We start from the raw sequence: 5557 nt of genomic DNA on the forward strand, positions 1-5557 counted from the left end.
TTTTTTGGGTGTGGGATTCTCAAAAAAGTGTCATTTTCTCTAATTAGACGTGTGGATGCGATGTTGAGGGTCATGACCTTCGAATTGATACCTATTTTGACATATGTTCATTTTCAGTTTAAACCGGACCGGGTGGGTCGTTTGGGGTTGTTTGGGGGCATTTCTGTACTTTTTTGGGTTTTGTATATTGTAAAGAGTGTCCTTATTTCTTATTGGACCTATGGAAGTGATCTTGATGGTCGTGACCTTCGATCGATGCCTATTTTGACATATGTTCATTTTCGATTTAAACAGGCCGGGTGGGTCGTATGGGATTATTTGGGGGAATTTCTGTACTCTTTTGGGCTTGGGATTTTCTAAAATTTTCCTTTTCTCTTATTAGATGTGTGGATGCGATGTTGAGCATCGTGACCTTTGAATCGATACCTCTTTCGACGTATGTTCATTTTCGATTAAAACCAGACTGGGTGGGTCGGTTGGGGTTATTTGGGGGCATTTCTGTACTTTTTTGGGTTTTGCTTTTTGTACAAAGTGTCCTTATCTCGTATTAGACATGTGGATGCGATGTTGAGGGTCGTGACCATCGAATCGATACTTATTTCGACATTTGTTCATTTTTTGTTTGAACCGGACCAGGTCGATCATTTGGGATTATTTGGGGGCATTTCTATACTTTTTGGGGTTTGGGATTCTCTAAAAAGCATCCTTATCTCTTATTAGACGTGTAGATGTGATGTTCAGGGTCGTGACCTTCGAATCGATACTATTTCGACATATGTTCATTTTCGATTTAAAAGGGATCGGGTGAGTCGTTTGGGGTTATTTGGGGGCATTTCTGTACTTTTTTGGGTTTGGTATTTTCTAAAAATATCCTTATCTCTTATTAGAAGTGTGGATGGGATATTGAGAATCGTGACCTTCGAATCGATACCTATTACGACAGAGGTTCATTTTTTGTTTAAACTAAACCGGGTGGATCGTTTTGGGTTATTTGGCGGCATTTCTGTACTTTTTTGGGTTTTGTATTTTCTAAAATGTGTTTTTATCTCTTATTAGAAGTGTGGATGCGATGTTGAGGGTCGTGACTTTCGAATCGAAACCAATTTCGACATATGTTCATTTTCGGTTTAAACAAAAAAGGGTGAGTCATTTGGGGTTATTTGGGGGCATTTCTATACTTTTTTGGGTTTGGGATTGTCTAAAAAGTGTTCTTATCTCTTATTAGACATGTGGATGCGATATTTAGGGTCGTGACCTTCTAATCAATACCTATTTCAACATATGTTCATTTTCGGTTTGAACCAGACCAGGTGGGTCGTTTGGGGTTATTTGGGGGCATTTCTGTGCTCTTTTTGGGTTTGGGATTCTTTAAAAAGTGTCCTTATCTCTTATTAGACGTGTAGATCCGATGTTCAGGGTCGTGACCTTCAAATCGATACCTATTTCGGCATATGTTCATTTTCGATTTAAACCAGACCGGGTGGGTCGTTTGGGGTTGTTTGGGGGCATTTCTGTACTTTTTTCGGTTTTGTATTTTCTAAAAAGTGTCCTTATCTCTTATTAGACATGTGGATACGATGTTGAGGGTCGTGACCTTTGAATCGATACCTATTTCGGCTTATGTTCATTTTAGGTTTAACCCAGACCGGGTGGGTCGTTTGTGGTTATTTGGGAGCAGTTCTGAACTTTTTTTGGTTTTGGTATTTTCTAAAAAGTGTCCTTATCTCTTATTAGACATGTGGATGCGAGGCTAAGGGTCGTGACCTTCGAATCAATACCTATTTCGGCATATGTTCATTTTTTGCTTAAACTAGACCGGGTGGGTCGTTTGGGGTTGTTTGGGGGCATTTCTGTACTTTTATGGGTTTTGCATTTTGTAAAAAGTTTCTTTATCTCTTATTAGACGTGTGGATGCGATGTTGACGGTCATGTCCTTCGAATCGATACCTATTTCGACCTATGTTCATTTTTGGTTTAAACGAGACCGGGGTGGTCGTTTGGGGTTATTTGGGGCATTTCTGTACTTTTTTTACCTTGGGATTTTCTAAAAAGTGTCCTTATCTCTTATTAGACGTGTGGATGCGATGTTGAGGGTCATGACCTTCTAATCGATACCTATTTCGGCATATGTTCATTTTTGGTTTAAACCAGACCGGGTGGGTCGTTTGCAGTTATTTGGGGGCAGTTCTGAACTTTTTTTGGTTTTGGTATTTTCTAAAAAGTGTCCTTATATCTTATTAGACATGAGGATGCTATGTTGATGGTCGTGACCTTCAAACCGATACCTCTTTCGACATATGTTCATTTTCGGTTTAAACCAAACCAGGTGGGTCATTTGGGGTTATTTGGGGGCATTTCTGTACTTTTTTGGGCTTTGGATTTTTTAAAAAGTGTCCTTATCTCTTATTAGACGTGTGGATGCGATGTTGAGGGTCGTGACCTTCGAATCAATACCTATTTCGACATATTGTCATTTTCGGTTGAAACCAGTGGGTGGGTCTTCGTGGTTATTTGGGGGCATTTGTACTTTTTTGGGCTTTGTATTTTGTAAAAAGTGTCCTTATCTCTTATTAGAGGTGTAGTCACAATGTTGAGGGTCGTGGCCTTCGAATCAATACCGATTTTGACATATGTTCATTTGAACCAAACATGATGGGTCGTTTGGGGTTATTGGGGGGTATTTCTGTACTCTTTTGGGCTTGGGATTTTCTAAAAATTGTCCTTATCTCTTATTAGACGTGTGGCTGTGATGTTGAGGGTCGTGGCCTTCGAATCGATACCTATTTCGACATATGTTCATTTTCGGTTTAAACCAGACCGGGTGAGTCATTTGGGGGCATTTCTGTACTTTTTTAGGTTTGGGATTGTCTAAAAAGTGTCATTATCTCTTATTAGACGTGTAGACTCGATGTTCAGGGTCGTGACCTTCGAATCGATACTTATTTCGATAAATGTTCATTTTCGGTTTAAACGAGACCGGGTGAGTCGTTTGGGGTTATTTGGGGGTATTTTGGTACTTTTTTGGGTTTGGTAGTTTCTAAAAAGTATCCTTATCTCTTATTAGACGTGTGGATGCGATGTTGAGGGTCGTGACCTTCGAATCGATACTTATGTCGACATATGTTCATTTTTGGTTTTATCCAGATCGGGTGGGTCGTTTGGGGTCATTTGGGGGCATTTCTGTACATTTTTGGGTTTGGAATTTTCGAAAATGTGTCCTTATCTCTTATTAAATGTGTGGAAGCGATGTTAAGGGTCGTGACCTTTGAATCGATACCTATTTTGGCATATGTTCATTTTCGGTTTAAACCAAACCGGGTGGGTCATTTGGGGTTATTTCGGGGCATTTCTATATGTTTTTGGGTTTGGCCTTTTCTAAAAAGTGTCCTTATCTCTTATTAGACGTGTGGATGCAATGTTGAGGGTCGTGAGCTTCGAATCGATACCCATTTCGACATATGTTCATTTTTTGTTTAAACCAGACCGAGTGGGTCGTTTTGGGTTATTTGGTGGCATTTCTGTACTTTTTTGAATTTTGCACTTTCTAAACAGTGTCCTTGTCTTTTATTAGACGTGTGGATGCGATGTTGAGGGTCGTGACCTTCGAATCGATACCTATTTTGGCATATGTTAATTTTCGATTTAAACCAGACTGGGTGAGTCGTTTGCAGTTATTTGGGATATTTCAGTACATTTTTGGGTTTGGTATTTGCTCAAAAGTGTCCTTTTCTCTTATTGGACGTGTGGATGCGATGTTGAGCATCGTGACCTTCAAATCGATACCTATTTCGACATATATTAATTTTCGGTTTAAACTAGACCGGGTGAGTCGTTTACGGTTATTTGGGATATTTCAGTACATTTTTGGGTTTGGTATTTGCTCAAAAGTGTCCTTATCTCTTATTGGACGTGTGGATGGGATGTTGAGGGTCGTGACCTTCTAATCGATACCTATTTCAACATATGTTCATTTTCGGTTTAAACCAGATCGGGTGGGTCGTTTGGGGTTATTTGGGGACATTTTTGTACTCTTTGGGGTTCGGTATTTTCTAAAAAGTGTCCCGATCTCTTATTAGATGTGTGGATACGATTTTGAGGGTCATGACCTTCGTTTCGATACCTATTTCGGCATATGTTCCTTTTCGATTTAAAACAAAATGGGTGGGTCGTTGGGTTTTTGGGGGCATTTCTGTACATTTTTGGGTTTCGTATTTTCTAAAAAGTGTCCTTATCTCTAATTAGATGTGTGGATCCGTTGTTGAGGGTCATGACCTTCAAATCGATATCTATTTCGACATATGTTCATTTTCGGTTTAAACTAGACCGGTTGGGTCGTTTAGGGTTATGTGGGGGCATTTCTGTATTTTTTGGGATTGGGATTTTCTAAAAAGTGTCCTTATCTCTTATTTGGCGTGTGGATGCAATGTAGAGGGTTCTGACCTTCGAATCAATACCTATTTTGACATATGTTCATTTTCGGTTTAAACCAGACTGGGTGGGTAGTTTGGGGTTATTTCGGGGCATTTCTGTACTTTGTTGGGTTTGGGACTCTCTGAAAAGTGTCCTAATGACTTGTTGGACATGTTGATACGATGTTCAGGGTCGTGACCTTCGAATCGATACCTATTTCGACATATGTTCATTTTTGGTATAAACAAGACTGGGTGAGTCGTTTGGGGTTATTTGGGGGTATTTCTATTCTTTTTTGGGTTGAGTACTTTCTAAAAAGTGTCCTTGTCTCTTATTAGACGTGTGGATGCGATGTTGAGGGTTGTGACCTTCGAATCTATACCTATTTTGGCATATGTTTATTTTCGGTTTAAATCGGACTGGGTGGGTCGTTTGCGGTTGTTTGGGGGAATTTCTGTACTTTTTTGGGTTTTATACTTTTTAAAGTGTCCTTATCTCTTATTAGATGTGTGGACACGATGTTGAGGGTCGTGACCCAAGAATCGATACTTATTTCGACCTATGATCATTTTCGATTTAAACCAGACCGGGTGAGTCGTTTAGGGTTATGTGGGGGGCATTTCTATACTTTTTTGGGCTTTGGATTTTCTAAAAAGTATCCTTATCACTTATTAGACGTGTGGATACGATGTTGAGGGTCGTGACCTTCGAATCGATACTATTTTGACATATGTTCATTTTTTATTTAAACCAGATCGGGTGGGTCGTTTCGGGTTATTTGGGGGATTTCTATACTTTTTTGGGTTTTGTATTTTGTAAAAAGTTTCCTTATCTCTTATAAGACATGTGTATGTGATGTTGAAGGTCGTGACCTTCAAATCGACAACTATTTTGGCATATATTCATTTTCGGTTTAAACAAGACCGAGTGGGACGTTTGGGTTTATTTGGGGGCATTTCTATACTTTTTTCGGTTTTATATTTTCTAAAAAGTTTCCTTATCGCCTATTACACGAGTGGATGCGATCTTGAGGGTCGTGACCTTCGAATCGATTACTAATTTGGCATATGTTAATTTTCGGTTTAAACCACACCGGTTGGGTCGTTTCGGGTTATTTGGGGGCATTTCTGTATCTTTTTGGGTTTGG

This window comes from Telopea speciosissima, unplaced genomic scaffold, assembly GCF_018873765.1.
Source record: "Telopea speciosissima isolate NSW1024214 ecotype Mountain lineage unplaced genomic scaffold, Tspe_v1 Tspe_v1.0309, whole genome shotgun sequence".
NCBI classification, from domain to species: Eukaryota; Viridiplantae; Streptophyta; class Magnoliopsida; order Proteales; family Proteaceae; genus Telopea; species Telopea speciosissima.